This window comes from Ascaphus truei, unplaced genomic scaffold (genome assembly GCF_040206685.1).
Source record: "Ascaphus truei isolate aAscTru1 unplaced genomic scaffold, aAscTru1.hap1 HAP1_SCAFFOLD_1951, whole genome shotgun sequence".
NCBI lineage: Eukaryota > Metazoa > Chordata > Amphibia > Anura > Ascaphidae > Ascaphus > Ascaphus truei.
Window position 1 is genome coordinate 13667 of NW_027454856.1, and position 24341 is coordinate 38007.

General features: G+C 43.8%; 1 long non-coding RNA gene across 1 annotated transcript in view; it reads left to right on the plus strand.

The window, feature by feature from the left end:
- Window positions 1–21085, plus strand: part of LOC142477107 (uncharacterized) — a 34542-nt gene extending 13457 nt beyond the window's left edge. The window contains exons 10-20 of the long non-coding RNA XR_012792181.1: window positions 712–807; window positions 2252–2355; window positions 3587–3697; window positions 6103–6222; window positions 7243–7338; window positions 8781–8892; window positions 12513–12632; window positions 13619–13716; window positions 15283–15393; window positions 18706–18817; window positions 20187–21085. This is a non-coding gene — a long non-coding RNA (uncharacterized LOC142477107). The remainder of the gene's footprint in view (window positions 1–711; window positions 808–2251; window positions 2356–3586; window positions 3698–6102; window positions 6223–7242; window positions 7339–8780; window positions 8893–12512; window positions 12633–13618; window positions 13717–15282; window positions 15394–18705; window positions 18818–20186) is intronic.
- The last annotated feature ends 3256 nt before the right edge of the window (window positions 21086–24341 follow it).

Consider the following 24341-nt stretch of genomic DNA (forward strand, 5'->3'; position numbering starts at 1 on the left):
TGTTTGCATCATATGGTTTCATCTAGGCCAGTAGATTATATAACTCTCAGTACAGGTTACACATGGCATCAGTATTAGTGATTTAAAGAGGAGGAAAGCTTCAATGTGGAGAACAAAGCCAAGTAATGTTGAAGTTACTCCTTTTACCATTTACTTGGTCAGTCTGTACTGTCTACTCTCCACACAGCTGCTAAGGATCTTCCATTTTAAATACTTTCACCTCCTATTCTGCACTGCTTTGCTGCCCATTATTCAGAGATGCGTTCCAGTCATGTTTAGCACTCTGAATCTCTCTGCAGTCATTGGTTCAGCACATCATGGGTAGAGCATGGCTACAGATACAGCAAGCTATTATTATTTTACCGGCTGATCACCCATAATATTGCATTAAAACATAGAATATCACTTAATTTCCAAAAGATTCAGTGATGCTGATAATGCAGAATCTCACAACATTTCCCATCATAATGCCATAATGCACAAGTGGGAGAAATAATCCTTGCTATATCTGTACATTGTGTGACGTATTACCTCAATGACCGATGAGAGCAAGTACATCTTCTGTATAGAGCGGCTGTGTTATGATGCAGTTATTGATCATCATTGACATAATCACAAGAATCTTATGCAAAGGGAAATTGTCCGCAGCGAAGTGAGATTTCAGCCCCCAAACGTCTGTAATATTAATGCAATGTCTTACTTTTGTTGCAGTGAACACTGAAGAGACGGATCTACTACAACACTGTACAGGATGAGCATACGCTACAAGCAGCAAAATGATCTTGCAGTTGACAGTATGTTGTTCTGGTAATGTGCACAATTATTATTTATGGGCTACACACCACAGTGCTGGACATATTCTGTTAACTTCAACTCTACTCCTAACATGGAGATGTCTTCCTGGTGTTACTGATTCAGTACATCATATGCACAGTGTGGTTATGATATGATGGATTGATTTAATGAACCCACCAACCAATGATGACATCTGCATCATCTTCTGTAAAGTGCAGCTACAGCATGATATTATCAGCATTTGGTGCGGTATAATCAGAGGTATCTATGTGCTTTTGTGCCTGTTTTAAGTCCTCCAGCTTAACGCCCCTACACCTCCCACTACACAGGCATACTTACTTATGCATACACTGACATCTGGCATACCTACACACACCCCAGGGCCACTTCCTTCCCCTGATGTCAGGGAGAGGATGGGCATGCAGAGTGCAGTAAGTCTCCACGTTACTCTGGCCAACAGTCTTGGCCTACCTCCAGCATCTGTCACCCACAACATCTGTTCCCTCCTTGTAAAGTGCTGAACTATCTCACCTGGGTCAGTGCTATAGCTGATCACAGTGCCCGATCAGGATGTCACTGTGACAGGCAGCAGTGCAGATTGACCGGTCAATCAATGCAGTGCCGCAACATATGCACTAAATGAGATTTCCGTGCCCCCAGTCAGGTTACTCCCTGGGCAGTGACCCTGCTCACACCCTCCCCTAGTTCCACCTCTGATCACAATTATCTCTCTTGGAGAGTGTAGCAAATTGGAGTTGGGGGAATCTCACCTCTGCCATGCATGGTCACAATCTGGGCACAGGACCCAAATAGTGGGCAATGTGGCACTTCTTACAGTAGAGAATAAGTAACTTTATTCTTTACTTGTGTATTAAGGACCTTATTTGCATTAAATTCAGTCCACATGGGACCAAGACTTTCTGGCTTACTGAACAAAGTGGAATTGTTTCGTAGAGGGTGGAGAATTGTATTTTATCTGAAATTACCCCCTCTGCACAAAATACAAACAATTATACCCATACAAGTACCTTGTGGAAGTTGTTGCCCTCTATCTTCCTGTGGTCTCTCCCTGTTTCTCACCGTGTCTCCTCCCATTTCCTTGCACCTGTGCGTCTCCGCATATATCCCTATACTCAGAGCCGGCTCCGGTCAGTGACATGGGATGCCCAAATATGAGCATACCCATATATGGGCATCCATGCCACTGACCGGAGCCCGCTCTGTTGCGGATATGGAGAGAGACTGGGAGATTTACATCCCCTTATAATTCATATGGTGCATAGTACCGGCACGTATTGTTTTACCGGTACTGTGTACCTTCCTACTTTCACACTGGTACAGTATATGCTGCAGTGGGACTGAGAGGGATATATTGGTAACACATAGTCATTGTTGGGGGAATTCAATCCATTTTGAAAATAGTAATGAAATGTTTTTTACTTTTCTTTTTTTTCAGTAATGAAGAATGAAACATTTCTGTTAAAATTGAATTGGAGGTGAACTGGATTCATCATCAACTCTGCACCAGTGTGAATTGATGTTCTTTAATGTTCTGATAAGGTACATGCAACATCTCTTCCTCAACCCCTGCACCACTCTCTGCCTCTTGCCTCTCTCTCTCCACCTCCCTGCTAAGCGTATTAACCCATCTAATGTAATCCACATTCCATGTCTCACTTTACTCTTCACTTCTCACGTGCCCTCTGGAATGACTGCTCTCTGACTAACAAGGTCTATTTGTACATGACCTCTTCTGCTCTCATCATCCACCACCTCTCATTCCCCTCACCCCTGTCCTACTCGATACCTCAGCTTAATTGAACTCTCTCCTCTGACATCTACCCTTATCTCTAACCTCTCCTCACTTTCTGCTTAAACTAACTATCTTGTTAACTTTTACAATGCTATCATCTCCTCCTCCTCCCTCCTCCTCCTCCCTCCTCCATCATATATATGCCCCTTCTAGGCTCTGACACACTCATCCCTGTAAGGCCATGATTATCATGGGCACATGCTTGGTCATCCACAGTGCGTGCGAGCGATGCAGAGCCGCCTCGGACCTCAGTGCAGGGATTGCTGCATACCCCCAGCATCTGTCACCCACAAACAATACACACACTAATACTCCCCACAATACACACTATAATACCTCCTCAATACTAATCTCCCCAATAATATTATAGCTCCAAACACAATATACACAACACCCTTACACAAGATACACAATCTAGTACTCTCCTCTGCACCTCTACACACAATATAATACTCCCACACACACAATATACACACTACCCTCCTACCCCCATAAAATACAACCAATAATACACACACACTTTGTGGATGTTGGGACCAGCTCCCGGCATGCACCAGTGAAAGAGAGAGGCCCGCAGAAGCTCGGAAGAACTCCCTCCATCCGTGCCTTCCTCCGTTTCACATCTTCTCCCTGTCTCTCTCCCTCCCTTTCCTTGCATCTCCCTGCGTCTTTACGTATACCCAGTCAGTGACGGCTCTGGTCACGTGATGCCTTAATATGGGCTTATCCATATATGTTCATCCACGTCACTAATGTGATGCCCGCACTGTTGCGGAGCTGGTACTTACGACGGGCACTTATTGTTTTATCAGTACTGCGTACCTGACTCTACCGGCCTACTTTCAACACTAGTACAATATGTGCTTCACTACGAGTGAGTGGGGAATATTGGCATCACACAGTCACTGTTGAATATGCCATTCAATCCATTTTGAAAATAGTAATGCAATGTGGTTTTGTTTTGTTTGCTTTTTGCAGTAATGAAGAATGGAAAAGTTATATTAAAATTAAATTGGAGGGGGACTAGATTCAGCATTTCATCATGAACTCTGCACTTGTGAGAATTTAACTTCTTGAATACCCTGACAGGTACACGCAACATTAAGACTATAATCTGCTGTGCAAGCTTTCGTGCTATACCTCCCCCTCAGGTTTTGATTTATACATTTGCTCCCTCAATTCATGTCCTCTAATATTTGAAAGCTCTCTCCTAGCATTTTCTCTTTACCACAGAACGTCATCCCAATGTAACCTCTCTCTTGTTCTTTCTGCTGGCTGTTTCCTCACTCCTCTGTTAAACTTTTCTAATTTCTCTAACTTCCACACTCCTGCTTTTATCCACATGTTCTCCTCTTTCCTTCCCCTACCTTTGCATGTGTCTACACACTGCACCATTTGTACAGACCTCTATTGCAGCTATTTCTGCACTGCTCAATGAAAAGCACTCTTTAATATCCTATTCTCTGTGCCCCCTCTCTCTGCGCCCCCTCTTTTGGCGCCTCCTCTCTCTGCGCCCCCTCTCTCTGCGCCTATCTGTCTCATTCTCTCTACGTCCCTCTCTCTCTACATAGAGCTATCTCTGTCTCTCTCTACACCTATCTCTGTGTCTCCTTCTATGTTTGCTGATGTGTGGGATATCTCTTATAATCTTGAACCTGCTCATATACACATCGGGCCTCCCTGCCTCTGCCTCCCTGCTAAGAGTGTTAACCTATCTAATGTAATCCACATTCCTTTCCTTACTTTTCTCTTCCCTTCTCCTATGCCATCTGGAATGTCCGTTCTCTGACTAACAAGGCTCTAGTTGTACATGACCTCTTCTGCTCTCATCATTCACAATCAGTCATTCCCCTCACCCCATCTTACCTGTCCCACTGATTTGCCTCTGCTTAATTAAACTCTCCTCTGACATCTACTCTAACCTCTCTGCTCTCTCTCTCTTTCCGCTTAAACTAACAATCTTATTAACTCTTACAATGCTATCCTCCTATCTATATGCCCCCTCTAGGCTCTGACACACTTGTCCCTTTAGCCCACACCCTTGGCTAAATTCCCAAACATGTTCATCACACTTCCACTCGCTGTTCTTAATGCCTATGAAGGAAATCACACAATTGATATTTGATTTTTCTACAGTAAAAATGTCTCCAGTCCTGTATAAAGCTGCTCTCTGGGGCCAAACCACACTACTTTTTTTTCACATTCATCAACACTCAAATTTAATTTACGCTGTCTTTTTTTCCCTGTATTTGACTCCCTCCACTAACCTTCTCCTCACACTTGCCATCCTTCCTTCACTTCTCCTCAAGCATTTGACTACTTCAGAGGCAAGGTGGATGCCACCCACAAGGAGATTCCTTCTGTCCCTTCCCCCTTCCCCCTTCTCTCCTTCTACCTAATTCTCCTTCTGCATTTGACTCTTTTTCTTCTCTTACAGAGCTGGAAGCAAATCATCTTCTCTTCTCCCTCTACCACATGCCCTCTAGATCGTATCCCCTCACACCTTACTGCATCTCTTAGTCCCCACTCTCACCCACATCTTCAATTCCTCCCTATTCTCTGGCTCTTTACCCTCTTACTTTAAGCCTGTAGTGGTCACCCTTTTCTCAGAAACAACCTACACCCTATGTGCCTTACTAACTACCGCCCTGTATCCCTCCTGCTGTTTGTCTCCTAATTGCTAGAATGTCAACATTCTTAAATCACATTCCCTCCTGGATCCTTTACAACCTGCCTTTCGTACAGCTCGTTCTACAGACTGTGCTTAAAGCAAATTCCCAAGGTCACTTTTCCCTACTAATCCTACTTGATCTATCTGCTGCGTTTGATGCTCTCAATCACTCTCCTCCTTCATATTCTAAACTCTCTCTTGGTATCCGTAACACAGTTCTATCCTGGTTTTCATCATAACTTTCCTGTCACACATTCTCCATCTCTGTTGCTAACATGTCTTCGTCTTCTATTGATCTGTCTGTGGGTATACATCAGGGCTCTGTTCTGAGATCTCTCTTTCTCTCTACATACTATCATTTGGTGACCTCATCAACTCTTTGTGACAATCCTATAAATAACAAATACAAATATCAGGTCATGGGAATAAGTGATTTGGACATAAAAGTAACATTTCGGAAGTGTGGACAACTAATACATCTTGTAGATTGCCTTTACAGTGTGATGTCATTGATTCAGTAGATTGTGTGCAGACCAGGACTGCAGTACAGTGTCACTCACATGGATGACTTGCGTGGTAGAAGCTCAAGAACAAGGATGTCAAACTCCAGTCCTCGAGGGCCGCAAACAGGCCAGGTTTTCAGGATATCCCTACTGAAAACCTGGCCTGTTTGGGACCCTCGAGGACTGGAGTTTGACATGCATGCTCTAGAAGGAGCACAGCTGTGGGTGGGAGGTGGATTTGCTTTGCATCAAATGGTTTGGAGCAAGGTTTATTGTATGTATTATCATAATAACAATGCAATGCTTAACTTTTATTTCAGGAGGGATGACTGCAGAACAGAAGTGAATATTGAAGCCATGTGTTCCTTTTCTTGCAAAAGAGAAAATTTGAAGGACAGTTGAAGAGAAGGAAAATTACTACACAGAGACAGATAAGCAATGTGTATATTTCTCATTTACCATTTAGTATTTGTCGTTTTATTGACTCCACACAATCCGGCTGCTACGGGTTTCACATTGAATATTTTCATCTCTACTCTACCCCTTCCTGTGATCTGAACCATGCAAGTTTTCGTTGATTCAATACATCATGAGTAGAGTGTGGCTACAGTATGAAGTAAAGACCCAAGGACCACATCTACTACCATTCATAACAAGAACATGTGCAGTAGCGCACAGCTGCAGTTCTATGTGATTGTTATGAAAGGTTGAGGTGGTTCAATTCTATGAATCTGGAGTGGGATGGATCCTGTTTGCATCATATGGTTTCATCTAGGCCAGTAGATTATATAACTCTCAGTACAGGTTACACATGGCATCAGTATTAGTGATTTAAAGAGGAGGAAAGCTTCAATGTGGAGAACAAAGCCAAGTAATGTTGAAGTTACTCCTTTTACCATTTACTTGGTCAGTCTGTACTGTCTACTCTCCACACAGCTGCTAAGGATCTTCCATTTTAAATACTTTCACCTCCTATTCTGCACTGCTTTGCTGCCCATTATTCAGAGATGCGTTCCAGTCATGTTTAGCACTCTGAATCTCTCTGCAGTCATTGGTTCAGCACATCATGGGTAGAGCATGGCTACAGATACAGCAAGCTATTATTATTTTACCGGCTGATCACCCATAATATTGCATTAAAACATAGAATATCACTTAATTTCCAAAAGATTCAGTGATGCTGATAATGCAGAATCTCACAACATTTCCCATCATAATGCCATAATGCACAAGTGGGAGAAATAATCCTTGCTATATCTGTACATTGTGTGACGTATTACCTCAATGACCAATGAGAGCAAGTACATCTTCTGTATAGAGCGGCTGTGTTATGATGCAGTTATTGATCATCATTGACATAATCACAAGAATCTTATGCAAAGGGAAATTGTCCGCAGCGAAGTGAGATTTCAGCCCCCAAACGTCTGTAATATTAATGCAATGTCTTACTTTTGTTGCAGTGAACACTGAAGAGACGGATCTACTACAACACTGTACAGGATGAGCATACGCTACAAGCAGCAAAATGATCTTGCAGTTGACAGTATGTTGTTCTGGTAATGTGCACAATTATTATTTATGGGCTACACACCACAGTGCTGGACATATTCTGTTAACTTCAACTCTACTCCTAACATGGAGATGTCTTCCTGGTGTTACTGATTCAGTACATCATATGCACAGTGTGGTTATGATATGATGGATTGATTTAATGAACCCACCAACCAATGATGACATCTGCATCATCTTCTGTAAAGTGCAGCTACAGCATGATATTATCAGCATTTGGTGCGGTATAATCAGAGGTATCTATGTGCTTTTGTGCCTGTTTTAAGTCCTCCAGCTTAACGCCCCTACACCTCCCACTACACAGGCATACTTACTTATGCATACACTGACATCTGGCATACCTACACACACCCCAGGGCCACTTCCTTCCCCTGATGTCAGGGAGAGGATGGGCATGCAGAGTGCAGTAAGTCTCCACGTTACTCTGGCCAACAGTCTTGGCCTACCCCCAGCATCTGTCACCCACAACATCTGTTCCCTCCTTGTAAAGTGCTGAACTATCTCACCTGGGTCAGTGCTATAGCTGATCACAGTACCCGATCAGGATGTCACTGTGACAGGCAGCAGTGCAGATTGACCGGTCAATCAATGCAGTGCCGCAACATATGCACTAAATGAGATTTCCGTGCCCCCAGTCAGGTTACTCCCTGGGCAGTGACCCTGCTCACACCCTCCCCTAGTTCCACCTCTGATCACAATTATCTCTCTTGGAGAGTGTAGCAAATTGGAGTTGGGGGAATCTCACCTCTGCCATGCATGGTCACAATCTGGGCACAGGACCCAAATAGTGGGCAATGTGGCACTTCTTACAGTAGAGAATAAGTAACTTTATTCTTTACTTGTGTATTAAGGACCTTATTTGCATTAAATTCAGTCCACATGGGACCAAGACTTTCTGGCTTACTGAACAAAGTGGAATTGTTTCGTAGAGGGTGGAGAATTGTATTTTATCTGAAATTACCCCCTCTGCACAAAATACAAACAATTATACCCATACAAGTACCTTGTGGAAGTTGTTGCCCTCTATCTTCCTGTGGTCTCTCCCTGTTTCTCACCGTGCCTCCTCCCATTTCCTTGCACCTGTGCGTCTCCGCATATATCCCTATACTCAGAGCCGGCTCCGGTCAGTGACATGGGATGCCCAAATATGAGCATACCCATATATGGGCATCCATGCCACTGACCGGAGCCCGCTCTGTTGCGGATATGGAGAGAGACTGGGAGATTTACATCCCCTTATAATTCATATGGTGCATAGTACCGGCACGTATTGTTTTACCGGTACTGTGTACCTTCTTACTTTCACACTGGTACAGTATGTGCTGCAGTGGGACTGAGAGGGATATATTGGTAACACATAGTCATTGGTGGGGGAATTCAATCCATTTTGAAAATAGTAATGCATTGTTTTTTACTTTTTTTTTTGCAGTAATGAAGAATGAAAAAGTTCTGTTAAAATTGAATTGGACGTGAACTGGATTCAGCATTTCATCATCAACTCTGCACCAGTGTGAATTGACGTTCTTTAATGTTCTGACAAGGTACATGCAACATCTCTTCCTCTACCCCTACACCACCCTCTGCCTCTTGCCTCTCTCTCCACCTCCCTGCTAAGCGTATTAACCCATCTAATGTAATCCACATTCCTTGTCTCACTTTACTCTTCCCTTCTCACGTGCCCTCTGGAATGTCTGCTCTACGACTAACATGGTCTATTTGTACATGACCTCTTCTGCTCTCATCATCCACCACTTCTCATTCCCCTCACCCCTGTCCTACTCGATACCTCAGCTTAATTGAACTCTCTCCTCTGACATCTACCCTTATCTCTAACCTCTCCTCACTTTCTGCTTAAACTAGCTATCTTGTTAACTCTTACAATGCTATCATCTCCTCCTCCCTCCTCCTCCATCATCTATATGCCCCTTCTAGGCTCTGACACACTCATCCCTCTAAGGCCGTGATTATCATGGGCACACGCTTGGTTGTCCACAGTGCGTGCGAGCGATGCAGGGCCTCCCCGTCGCCTCGGACCTCAGTGCAGGGATTGCTGGAGCGACAGGCATGCGCTAACTTTGCCATCTGTTGCGTGCTTACTATAGACGCAGCCTAACCCATGCATTGGTTTAATTCACAAGCACGCTCTCATCACACTTCATCACATCACACTGCTGCTCTTAACACCTATGGAGGAAATCTCACAGTCTGATTTTCTACACTAAACCTTTGTCCTGTTCTGTAAAACTCTGCTCCTTTTTTTAAGGTCAAACACTACTTTTTCCTCACTCATCAACACTCCAATTTCATTCACACTGTCTTCTATGTATTTGAGTCCCACCACTGACTTTCTCCTCCCACTTAACATCCATCCTTTATTTCTCCTCAAGCCTTTGCTCACTTGAGGCAAGGTGGATGCCATCCACAAGTAGATTCGTTCTCTCCCTTCCCCCTCTCTCTTTTTCTATCTAGATCTCATTGCACTCTTGACTCCTTTTCTCCTGTCACAAAGCTGGAACCTGATCTTCTCTTCTCCCTCTACCACATGCCCTCTCAATCCTATATTCTCACTCTCACCCACATCTTCAATTCCTCCATATCCTTTGGCTCTTTCAACTCTTCCTTTTAAGCATGCAGTGGTCACCCCTATTCTCAAAAATAACCTTGACCTTGTGTGAATTTCTAACTATCGCCCTGTATCCGTCCTACCATTTGCCTCCTAATTGCTAGAACGTCTTGTGATCTCCCGTTTGATCAACATTCTTAAATCACATGCTCCTCTGGGCCCTTCACAATCTGCCTTTCCCAATGTAACCAATTATGTACATAAAGAAAATTCCCAAGGTCCATTTTACTTACTAATCCTGCTTGATCTCTCTTCTGCTTTTGATACTGTCAATCACTCTTCTCATTCATATTCTAAACTCTTTCTTCGTATCCGCAGCAAACTTATATCCTGGTTTTCATCATACTTCTCCATCACACATTCTCCATCTCTGTTGCTAACGTGTCTTTGTCTCCTGTTGTTTTGTCTGTTGGTATACCTCAGGACTCTGTTCTGGGACCTCTCTCACTACATACTATCACTAGTTGACCTTATCAACTATTTTGACCCTTGATATCATCTCTATGCAGATGATACACACACCTATCCACCCTACCGTCACTCCTGCAATTTAGTTCCTAGTTTCGGGTCGCCTCCTGGCTATATCCTCCATGGATGACACTCTTCTGCCTTAAACCTAATGTCTAAAACTGAGCTCCTCAAATTTCCCCCTAAATCTGGCCTAATATCACCTTTCTCCATCGCAGTAAACAGTACTACCATCATCCTGTCATGAAAGCACATTGCCTAGGAGTAACATTTGACTCTTCCCTTTCCATCTTCATTCACGACACTGGCTAAAGTTTGTCGATTCTTTCTCTGTAATATTTCCAAGATTTGCCCTTTTCTCTGTCAATCTACTGCTAAAACGCCAATGCATGCCCTTATCGTATGGGTTAACATACTGCTAACAGGGCTCCCTGCTTCACAACTTTCTCATTTGCAATCTATCCAAAACTCTGCTGCTTGAATAATTTCCCTTTCTCCCACAACAGTATCTGCTCATCTCCTCCTCCTCCTTAAATCCCTCTCCTTGCTTCCCATCAAGTTTCAGATCACCTACAAAGTTCTCCTCCTTACATTTTTGTTAAGGTTCTCTATTAGTGGTGTACCGAGTACCCGGCGTTACCCGACACATTTCCAGCTACCCGGACATTACTCGAAACCGGCCACTGAGAAGTGGACTTGGCCGGGTAATACCCGGCGTCGGGTAATGTCAGGGCAGCTGGAAATAATCTTTTATACTTACCTTTCCTAAGACATCTAGGATCAGCAGCAGCAGTCCTCTGATGTTGGCAGCATCAGAGGTGTCTTCACCTGGCGGGGGGAGCTGCAGGAATCACTTCCACAGCACCGAAGCAGGTAAGCTGTGTCTGTGAGCCTGCAGCTCCCCCGCCGGCTGAAGACACCACAGATGCTGCCACCGTCACAGGACTGCTGCTGATCCTAGATGTCACCGCCACCCGGAAGGTAAGTGCCAAACCGTGTACCCGACCGGGTAGAACCTTTCATTTTGGCCGGGTACCCGTTACCCATTTTTTTATAGTTGAGGACCCAGTCCAACACTATTCTCTATTCATCTGCTCCTTCCTACATATCATCTTTGGTCTCGTTATGCCCTTCCTCGTCTCCTAAGCTCTACTAATAGCTGTCTCCATTATACTTCTTACACCTCTACTGCGCACTCGCTCTCTTGCCTGAAACCCTTTCCCATCAATTTACCTGTGAAACTCACACACACTCAGTATATGCCAACATACCCTCTTCCACCCACATTTAAGATCAACCTTAAAATTCACAACTTAAATGAAGCATTTCAATAGCTTTTACTCGTTGCTACTGTCACTCATTCAGTCACTAACTATTGTTCCCAAGAAGTGCTTTATACTACAAGTACCCACCATTAAGGACAAGCATTGTCATCTACTGCACTTGTTCCCCCACCTGTTGTCTCTCTGTAAGTCTCCTTACATTTCTCTTAGATTGTAAACTACCCAGGACAGGGATTTACTTTCCTATTGTCTGTTTTTGTTTGTTGAACTTATTGTATAATAATTTCCTGTACTTTTTGGTCTCTCTTGTAAAGCGCTGAGTACACAATGGGTGGTATATAAATAGAGATATATGCAGAGTCTAGAGACAAGGCACACGTGTATAGGTAGCTACAGTTTATCCGGGACCGTATGCATCCTTGAAGTGCCTGTCCCAGTTATTTTCTATTGATTGCAATGTAGGAGTGTCTGTCCTGTCTTATTTTTTTTATTATTATTATTATTATTATATATACAAAGATATATACAAAGATTGTTTCCTGTCGTTAGCATGACATTGTGTGACACAGTGTGATGTCATTGATTCAGTAGATTGTGTGCAGACCGGGACTGCAGTACAGTTTCACTGACATGAATAACTTGTGTGGTAGAAGCTCTAGAAGGAGCACAGCTGTGGGAGGGAGGTGGATTTGCTTTGTATCACATGGTTTGGAGCAAGGTTCATTGTATGTATCGTCAATAATAATTATAATAATAATAATGCAATGCTTAACTTTTTTATTTCAAGAGGAAAGACTGCAGAACAGAAGTGAATATTGAAGCCATGTGTTCATTTTCTTGCAAAATAGAAAATTGAAGGACAGTTGAAGAGGAGGAAAATGACTACACAGAGACAGATAAGCAATGTGTATATTTCTCATTTAGTATTTGTCGTTTTATTGACTTCAAAAAATCCGGCTGCTAAGGGTTTCGCATTGGACATATTCACCTCTACTCCACCCCTTCCTGTGATCTGTACCATGCAGATTTTTGTTGATTCAATACATCATGAATAGAGTGTGGCTACAGTATGAAGTACTGACCCAAGGACCACATCTACTACCATTCATAACAAGAACATGTGCAGTAGCGCACTGCTGCAGTTCTATGTTATTGCTATGAAAGGTTGAGGTGGTGCAATCATATGAATCTTGAGTGGGAGGGATCCTGTTTGCATCATTTAATTTGATCTAGGCCAGTAGAGTATATAACTCTCAGTACAGGTTACATATGGCATCAGTATTAGTGATTTAAAGAACAGAAAAACAGGAGTGGAGAACAAAACCAAGTAATGTTGAAGTTACTACTTTTTACTATTTACTTGGTCAGTCTGTACTGTCTACTCCCCACACAGCTGCTAAGGGTTTCCATTTGAGATACATTCACCTTCTACTCTGCACTACTGTGCTACCCTCTATTCAGAGATGAGTTCAAGTCATGTTTACCACTCTAAATCGCTCTGCAGTCATTGATTCAGCACATCATGGGTAGAGCATGGCTATAGATACAGCAAGCTTTATTTTACCCTAATATTGCATTAAAAAATAGAATATCACTCAGTTTCCTACAGATTTACTGATGCTGATAATGCAGAATCTCACCCTCCCATCATAATACACCAGAGGAAGAAATAATCCTTGCTATATATGTACATTGTGTGACATATTGCCTCCATGACCATTGATGGCAAATACATATTCTGTATAGAGCAGCTGTGTTATGATGTAGTTGTTATTGATCATCATTGAGATATAATCACAAGAATCTTATGCAAAGGGAAACTGTCATTAGCATAGTGGGATTTCAGCCCCCAAACTTCTGTAATATTAATGCAATGTCTTACTTTTATTGCAGTGAACACCGAAGAGACGGGTCTACTACAACACTGCACAGGACAAGAGTATACACTACAAGCAGCAAAATGATCATGCAGTTGACAATATGTTGTTCTGGTAATGTGCACAATTATTATGTATGGGCTCCACACCACAGTGCTGGACATATTTTGTTAACTTCAACACTACCCCTACCATGGAGATGTCTTCCTGTGATTGGTGTTACTGATTCAGTACATCATATGCATAGTGTGGCTATTATATGATGGATTGATTTAATGAACCCACCAAACACTGATGACATCTGTATCATCTTCTGTAAAGTGCATCTACAGCAGGATATTATCAGCATTTGGGGTGATATAATCAGAGGCATCTATGTGCTTTTGTGCTGGGTAAAGTCCTCCAGCTGAACCGCCCCCCGCCCCCCACCCCCCTACACCTCCTGCCACACAGGCAAACTTACTTACACACACAACACACTTACTTATGCACACTGACACTTGGCATACCTACACACACACACCCCACAGCCACTGGCATGCATGCAGAGTCCTGGGCATGCAGGATGGGCATGCAGAGTACAGAATATCTCCACCTTGCTCTGGCCCGTACTCTTGGCCTACCCCCAGCATCTGTCACCCACAACCTCTGTTCCCTCCCTGTAAATTGCTGCACTAACACACCTTGGTCAGCGCTGCAACCGATCACAGCACCGGATCATGTCACTGTGATAGGAAGCAGTGCTAATTGACCGGTCAATCAATGCCACGTGGCAACATACGCACCAAAAGAGATTTCCATGCCCCCTGACAGGCTACTCCCTGGGCAGTGACCCTGCTCATCTTCCACCTCTGATCACAATATTCTCTCTTGGAGAGTGTAGCAAATTGGAGTTGGGGGAATTTCACCTCTGCAGTGCATGTAGAGTCCTGTATGCAGAGTACAGAAAGTCTCCACCTTAGTCTGGCCCGTACTCTTGGCCTACCCACAGCATCTGTCACCCACAAATAATACATACACTAATACTCCCCACAATACACACTTTAATACCTCCTCAATAATAATCTCCCCAATAATATTATAGTCTTAAACACAATATACACAATACCCCCTAACACAAGATACCCAATCTAACACTCTCCTCTGCACCTCAACATAATATACACACTATAATACCCTACACACAATATAATACTCCCACACACACACAATATACACACTATCCTCCTACCGCCATAAAACACAACCAATAATACACACACACTTTGTGGATGTTGGGACCAGCTCCTTGCATGCACCAGTGAAAGAGAGAGGCCTGCCATCCGTGCCTCCCTCCGTTTCCCATCTTCTCCCTGTCTCTCTCCCTCCCTTTCTTTGCATCTCCCTGCATCTTTGCGTATACCCAGTCAGTGACGGCTCCGGTCACGTGATGCCTTAATATGGGCTTATCCATATATCTGTTGCAGAGATGGAGAGAGACCTGGAGATTTTACATTTCCTTATAATTCATATTGGTACTTAGTACGGGCACTTATTGTTTTATCAGTACTGGGTACCTGACCGTACTGGCCTACGAGTGAGAAGGCAATATTGGCATCACACAGTTACTGTTGAATATGTCATTCAATCCATTTTGAAAATAGTAATGCAATGTGGTTTTGTTTTGTTTGCTTTTTGCAGTAATGAAGAATGAAAAAGTTATATTAAAATTAAATTGGAGGGGAACTGGATTCAGCATTTCTTCATGAACTCTGCACTTGTGAGCATTGACCTTCTTGAGTGCCCTGACAGGTACACGCAACTTTAAGACTATAATCTTCATCAACTGCTGTGCAAGCTTTCGTGCTATACCTCCCCCTCCGGTTTTGATTTATACATTTGCTCTCTCAATTCATGTCCTCTAATATCTGGAGGCTCTCTCCTAGCATTTCTCTCTACCACAGCACGTCATCCCAATGTAACCTCTCTCTTGTTCTTTCTGTTTACTGTTTCCTCACTCCTCTGTAAAACTTTTCTAATTTCTCTAACTTCCACACTCCTGCTTTTATCCACATGTTCTATACACTTTCCTTCCCCTACCTTTGCATGTGTCTACACAAAGCACCATTTGTACAGACCTCTATTGCAGCTATTTCTGCACTGCTCAATGAAATGCACTCCTGCACATCCTATTCTCTTCCACCTTCCCTCATTCTCTACGCCCCCCTCTCAAAGCCCCCTCTCTCTATGTCTCCTCTCTCTACGCCTATCTGTCTCATTCTCTTGACGCCCTTCTCTCTCTACATATCCCTATCTCTGTCTCTCTCTACACCTATCTCTGTGTCTCCTTCTATGCTCGCTGATGTTGGGGGATATCTCTTATAATCTTGGACCGGCTCATATACACATCAGGCCTCCCTACTAAGAGTGTTAACCTATCTAATGTAATCCACATTCCTTTCCTTACTTTTCTCTTCCCTTCTCCTGTGCCCTCTGGAATGTCCACTCTTACTAACAAGGCTCTAGTTGTACATAACCTCTTCTGCTCTCATCAGTCACAATCAGTCATTCCCCTCACCGCATCTTACCTGTCCCACTGATTTGCCTCTGCTTAATTAAACTCTCCTCTGACATCTACTCTAACCTCTCTTCTCTCTTCTCTCTCTTTCTTTCTGCTTAAACTAACAATCTTATTAACTCTTACAATGCTATCCTCCTATCTATATGCCCCCTATAGGCTCTGACACACTCATCCCTCTAACCCACACCTTTGGCTAAATTCCCAAACACACTCATCACACTTCCACTCGCTGTTCTTAATACCTACGGAGGAAATCTCACACTTTGTTTGATTTTTCTACAGTAAAAATGTCTCCTGTCCTGTATAAAGCTGCTCTCTAGGGCTAAATACACTACTTTTTTCCACACTCATCAACACTCAAATTTAATTTACGCTGTTTTTTTTCTCTGTATTTGACTCCCTCCACTGACCTTCTCCTCCCACTTGCCATCCTTCCTTCACTTCTCCTCAAGCATTTGACTACTTCAGAGGCAAGGTGGATGCCACCCAAAAGGAGATTCCTTCTGTCCCTTCCCCCTTCTCTCCTTCTACCCAAATCTCCTTCTGCACTTGACTCCTTTTCTTCTCTTACAGAGCTGGATGCTAATCATCTTCTATTCTCCCTCTACCACATGCCCTCTAGATCGTATCCCCTCACACCTTACTGCATCTCTTAGTCCCCACTCTCACCCACATCTTCAATTTCTCCCTATTCTCTGGATTTTTGCCCTCTTACTTTAAGCCTGTAGCGGTCACCCTTTTGTCAGAAACAAACTACACCCTATGTGCCTTACTAACTACCGCTCTGTATCCCTCATGCTGTTTGCCTTCTAATTGCTAGTGTCAACATTCTTAAATCACATGCCCTCCTGGATCCTTTACAACCTGCCTTTCGTACAGCACGTTCTACAGACTGTGCTTAAAGCTAATTCCCAAGGTTTTTCCCTGCTAATCCTACTTGATCTATCGGCTGCGTTTGATGCTCTCAATCACTCTCCTCCTTCATATTCTAAACTCTCTCTTGGTATCAGTAACAAAGTTCTATCCTGGTTTTCATCATAACTTTCCTATCACACATTCTCCATCTCTGTTGCTAACATGTCTTCGTCTTCTATTGATCTGTCTGTGGGTATACATCAGGGCTCTGTTCTGAGATCTCTCTTTCTCTCTACATACTATCATTTGGTGACTTCATCAATGCTTTTGGCCTTAGATATAATCTCTATGCGGATGATACACACACAAATCTATCCACCCCTGTTCTCACTCCTGCAATCCAGTCCCTACTCTTGGGTTGTCTCCTGGCTATATGCTCATGGATGGCACTCCACTGCCTTAAACTTAATGTCTAACACTGGGCTCATATTATCCCCTTTCTCCATCACAGTAAACAGTACTACCATCTATCTTGTCATCAAACATGTTGCATAGGAGTAACATTTGGCTCTTCAATTCCATCTCCATTCACATGCACGGCTATGGGTAAAATGTGTTGCCTCTTTCTCTGTAATATTGCCAAGATCTTCCCTTTCCCCTCTCAACCTACTGCTAAAACTCCAATGTATACTGTTATCCTATAGGTTATTTTAACATACTACTAACAGGCCTCCATGCTTCACAACTTTCTCCTATGCAAAACTCTGCTGCTTGAATTATCTCACTTTCTCCCACAACAGTCTCTGCTCATCTCCTTAAATCCCTGTCCTGGCATCCCATCAAGTTTTTGTATCACCTACAAAGTTCTCCTCCTTACCTTTTTGTTAAGGCTCTCCATTAATCTGCTCCTTCTTGCATATCATCTTTGATCTCTCGTTATGCCCTTGCTTGTCTCTTGCACTATAACCATAACTGTCTCCTGTAAACTTCATTCACCTCTACTGTTCTCTCACTTGCCTGAAACCATTTTCCATCACTGCACCGTACATGTGAAACTTCCTCACACTCAGTATATGCCAACATAACCTCTTCCACCCACATGTAAGACCAATCTTAAAATTCACGACTTAAATCAAGCATTTAAAAAACTTTGACTCGTGGCTACTGTCCCACACCCACAGTCACTGCTAACAACTATTGTTCCCAAGATGTGCTTTCTACTAATTGTACCCACCATTAAGGACAAGCATTGTCATCTACTGCACTTCTTCCCCCAACTGCTGCCTCTCTTTAAGTCTTCTAACATTTCTATTAGATTGTAAAGTTCCCAGGGCAAGGATTTACTTTCCTATAATCTGTTTTTATTTGTCGCACTTATTTTTTAATTATTTTTCCCCTCTCCCCTAATGATATACATATAGGTTTTCCTGTCATTTGCATGACAGAGTTATTATGGTTAACTATTGCATCATGTAGACTGCCTTTTCAGTGTGATGTAATTGATTCAGTACTTTGTGTGCAGACTGTGACTGCAGTACAGTGTCACGAACATTAATGACTTGTGTGGTAGAAGCTCTAGAAGGAACACAGCTATGGGAGGGAGGTGGATTTACTTTGGATCACATGGTTTGGCGCAAGGTTCATTGTATGTATGATCATAACCATGCAATGCTTAACTTTTATTTCAGGAGGGAAGAACAGTGAATATTGAAGCCATGTGTTTCTTTTCTGTCAGAAGAGAAATTTTGAAAGACAGTTGAAGAGGAGGAAAATGACTACACAGAGACAGATAAGCAATGTGTATATTTCTCATTTAGTATTTGTCGTTTTGTTGACTCCACACAATCCAGCTGCTAAGGGTTTCGCATTGGACATATTCCCCTCTACTCTACCCTTCCTGTGATCTGTACCATGCAGGTTTTTGTTGATTCAATACATCATGAGTAGAGTGTGGCTGCTGTATGAAGTATTGACCCAAGGACCACATCTACTACCATTCATAACAAGAACATGTGCAGTAGCGCACTGCTGTAGTTCTATGTGTTTTATTAAAGGTTGAAGTGGTGCAATCATATGAATCTGGAGTGGGATGAATCCTGTTTGCATCATATGGTTTCATCTAGGCCAGTAGAGTATATCTCTCAGTACAGGTTACACATGGCATCAGTAGTAGTGATTTAAAGAACAGAAAAAACAAGAGAAACTTCAATGTTGATAACAAAGCCAAGTAATGTTGAAGATACTCCTTTAACTATTTATTTGATCAGTCTGTACTGTCTACTCCCCACACAGCTACTAAGTCTTCCATTTGAGATACATTCACCTCCTACTCTGCACTGCTGTTCTGTCCTCTATTCAGAGATGAGTTCCAGTCATGTTTACCACTCTGAATCACTCTGCAGTCATTGATTCAGCACATCATGGGTAGAGCATGGCTACAGATACAGTAAGCTTTATTTTACCGGCTGATCATCCATAATATTGCATTAAAACATAGAATATTACTCAGTTTCCAAAAGATTCAGTGATGCTAATAATGCAGAATCTTACAACACATCCCATCATAATGCACCAGAGGAAGAAATAATCCTTGCTACACTACCGACACGTTTTATTGAAGCACGGCTAGCACCGCAAGCCGGGGGATGCCCCGGCGTGCTAGCCGCACTCCCTCAGCGTGCCGCGCATCACCGATGCACGGTCACGCGTCATCGGGTGCCTGCGCCCCCTGCACGCGCGTCCAGGGCTCCCCGAGGGAGCACTGGTGTCCCGCGATGTGGGGGACAGCGGCAGGGAGTTCCGGGGGACCCGACGGACCCGGCAGCGGAAGGGAGAAAGCCCCGATCGGAGGGCGCTCCTCCGCTGCTTCGGCGTGCGCCCGGCACCCTCCGGCGCGCGCCAGGTTACTGCTGCGGCCAAGAACGGGCAAATGCTCGAATAAACTCGGCCGCAGCAGTATATCTGTACATTGTGTGACGTTTGGCCTCCATGACCATTGATAGCAAATACATATTTTGTATTGAGCGGCTGTGTTATGATGTAGTTGTTATTGATCATCATTGAGATATAATCACAAGAATCTTATGCAAAGGGAAAATGTCTGCAGCATAGTGGGATTTCAGCTCCCAAACTTCTGTAATATTAATGCAATGTCTTACTTTTATTGCAGTGAACACTGAAGAGACGGATCTACGACAACACTGCACAGGACAAGAGCAAACACTACAAGCAGCAAAATGATCTTGCAGTTGCAAGTATGTTCTGTAATGTGCACAATTATTATTTATGGGCTACACACCACAGTGCTGGACATATTCTGTTAACTTCTACCCCTACCATGGAGATGTCTTCCTGTGATTGATTCAGTACATCATATGCACAGTGTGGCTATGATATGATGGATGGATTTAATGAACCCACCACCCACTGACATCTGCATCATCTTCTGTAAAGTGCAGCAGGATATTATCAGCATTTGGGGTGGTATAATCTGGGGCATCTATGTGCTTTTGTGCCTGGATAAGTTCCTCCAGCTGAACCACCCCCCTATACCTGCCACACAGGCATACTTACAGAGCACACTTACTTATGCACACTGACACTTGGAATACACACACACACACACACACACACACACACACACAGACACTGTCATGCATGCAGTGTCCTGTATGCAGAGTACAGAAAGTCTCCACCTTACTCTGGCCCGTACTCATGGCCTATCCCCAGCATCTGTCATCCACAACCTCTGTTCCCTCCCTGTAAAGTGCTGCACTAACACACCTGGGTCAGCGCTGCAGCTGATCACAGTGCCGGATCATGATGTCAATGGGATAGGCAGCAGAGCTGATTGACAAGTCAATCAATGCAGCTCCGCAATATATGCACCAAAAGAGATTTCTGTACCCCCTGTCAGGCTACTCCCTGGGCAGCGACCCTTCTCACCCCTCTCATTCCACCTCTGATCACAATAATCTCTCTTGGAGTGTGTAGCAAATTGGAGTTGGGGGAATCTCACCTCTGTAGTGCATGGTCACAATCTGGGCACTGTACCCAAATATTGGGCAATGTGGCACGTCTTACAGTAGAGAATAGAATAAGTAACTATATTCTTTACTTGTGTATTAAGGAACTTATTTGCAATAAAAATTCAGTCCACCTGGGACCAAGACTTTCTGGTTTTCTGAACAAAGTGGAATTGTTTTCCTATAATTTTATATTCTCTGAAATGTAACATCACAATAAAGTACTCCTATTTTTTTCCTTTGTGCTTTTTTATGGACTATTCCTTTATGTATTTCACTTAATGGGACTAATTACCTTACGATTAGATTTCACTTGTATTTTCTTGGGTTACTCTTTGGAATTTCTCTCTGTGTTCATTTATACTATCTTATTTAGAGCAGTCTTTGCCATTGGACCCCATTTCTTGCCAGAGAGATCTGTAACACAGAGTATTGAAGAGAGTACAGAACAGTGGTGAAGTAGATTTTTATGCTTCTAGGCAGCCTCCCTTCTCACCATGTATTCTGCCCCCGACGGTCTCTTGCACTGCTCCCTCCTACACCCACTCTCCTCACTCTTCCCTCCCCTCCCCGCTATCACTCAATGACCCCCTCTCATTCAATCCTGCTCCCTTACTCCCCCCTCACTCATTCTTCCTTCTGCACACACAATCCTCCCGAATATCACTCCCAAACAACACACACACTAATTCTCCCCACAATACACACTATAATACCTCCTTGTGACGATAGCTTCCACAGGCTTATTAATATTACACAAAAATAATTGGGTTTGAACTGAACGAGGCTTAAGATATAATAAATTGTATTTATTCCTTAGAATATAGGTGAACACAACAGATAATACAGTAACGAACAAGAAGTACACTTACTTAAGGGTTGGGGAATGAGAAGTATGATGTAGCATTTCTTTCAGCAGTGAGGAAATCATTCAGGTGATATCAGGTAACCATATCAGCAAACGAAGACAAAGGATATATGGGTGGACAGCAGTTTATAAACCATTCTCCTTCTATTCTTAACCTTAAGCACAGGGGATTGGTTTACAATTACCTCCAGCCACTCACTAACGTGGGAAAGCATTCTGACCCATGCCCCCCTGCTAGTTGGCACATGCGCAGTAGAACTCTGGGGGTCTCATTTCTGAAGCCCCACATTTACGTCAGGAATGCCAGACAGTCTACCATTTGGAGTTCTGGCAGGAAAACCTTTGTTGAAAGGTGTTAACTGGAACACTTAAGACCTGCCCTGGTTTGGGCTTCGGATAAACAGTGAGGGTGATAAAACTCTTTGAACAGCACTTAAATCCTAGACATAGCGGCGTCCCCAGGGCCATCTGCTACCTTATGGCCCAAAAGAATCTCTTCTGGGTCTTTGTCCATACCTTAAGATACACTATTAAGCATAAAACATAAACGTATTAAAATATCCGGTTCCGTTAGGTTTAGCAGGTCCAAACTTCCCAGTTCGCATTGCCAGAACTGGGACACCATATGGTCCAAAAAGCGACTTGCTACGACCTAAGAAACCGAAGTTACACCAATGCACATTAAATCATTTTAATACAAAAATCTCCATTGAAAAAGAAATCTCAGCTTTTCACTAAATCCCCATTGAAAACAACGGGCAGCTCCGCCATAGACTTTCAATGGTAAATCGCCGCCATTGAAGTCAATGGGGGTTTTCTGCCATTGAAGTTTATGGGAAAAGTCCCGAACTTCAAGGGGGTCCATACTCCGTCGGGTTGGTCCAAGCGGGTCAAGGATGGTTCTGCAGCGATGCCGGAGCAGTGGCTACAGATACCCCAAACCCTGATCCGCTGAACCCTCCGGAACCGGAGATATGGATTCCTAAAATTCAGCATTTCTCACTTAGTCATTTTTCTGAGCCGTTTCTGCCGCCGCCGGCAAAGCCTATGGCGCGACCCGCTCTATCTGGTTCGACCCTTATCGGGGGTCCAGGATTCGGGGACCCGGTGGTGGTCGAGTGGGGGGACGCTTAGGAACTAGGGGCAAAAATAATTTTATCCCTAGGTGCCCTAAAACAGTTTATTTCCCCGTTAATTGACGTTGAACTTGACCCAGTGATTTTAGCTCTTTTGAAGGACATTGTATCCGCTTTGCGGTTTGCGGTCTGGACGGCAGCCAACTAGGTTACCTCGAGGCATCTCCATTGAATTCAATGAGCCCATTGACTTTCAATGGGAAACCGCCGCTCTCCCTCTCGGACGCCACCTGCTGGTCACTACAGGAAACAGGACGAAAACAGCACAAATTCCTATTGAAATGCATTGAGCCCTAATGGCGGCCAATGGGGACCTGCAAAATGGTGCCCGAAAAGGCGGGAAACTTACACAAAGAGCTATAATCATTAAAGAATTATTAACCCTTGTGCTCCCGGATGGATTCTAGTGTGTGTGTGATGCAAACACTGAGTAACCAGACATTACAATGGAACAGGGGAAAATACATTTACATGTCATAACAAGGGTTACATCACATTTCTGGACCTCAGCCCAGTTAACCCCTTGTCTCCCTGGTGCGGTCAGGGGTGGCCAAATGGGGTGCAACCCCTTTAATACCGGGCCACCCCCTCTCTCCCTCTACACCTCCCCTTCTTAATGCGTGTCCTGTGGCCCACTGGCCCTGACGGGGAGTGGGGCACTGCTGGCACCATTAATGAATTCAGTCTCAGAGGGATAGTCCTGGCGTGAAAGTCCATCAGCATTGCTGTTTTCACTACCCTTTTTGTGCTGAATGGTGAATTCAAATTCTTGCAAAGCCAAGCTCCATCTCAGCAGTTTGGCATTTTCCCCTGATACCCTCTGTAGCCAGCTCAGGGGATTGTGGTCGGTAATGACCGTGAAAGCGCTCCCATAGACATAGGGCTGGAGCTTTTTGAGTGCCCACACAATGGCCAAGCACTCCTTTTCAATGGTGGCATATGCCACCTCCCTGGGGAGCAGTTTGCGACTGAGATACACCACAGGGTGCTCTTTGCCGTCGTCCCCCACCTGGCTCAACACAGCCCCCACACCAAAGTCTGAGGCATCAGTCTGAATAAGAAAATGCTTGGTATAATCTGGGGCAGCCAGGATGGGGGCCTCAGCAAGCGCAGCTTTCAGTGCCTGGAAAGCAGTTTCACAGCAGGAGACCAGGTAATAAGCACAGGCAGTTGCTTCTTAGTCAGATCAGTCAGGGGTTTGGCCACGGCGCTGTACTGTGGGACAAATTTCCTGTAGTACCCTGCGGTGCCCAAAAAGGCCATGACCTGTTTCTTGGTTTTTGGAACAGGCCACT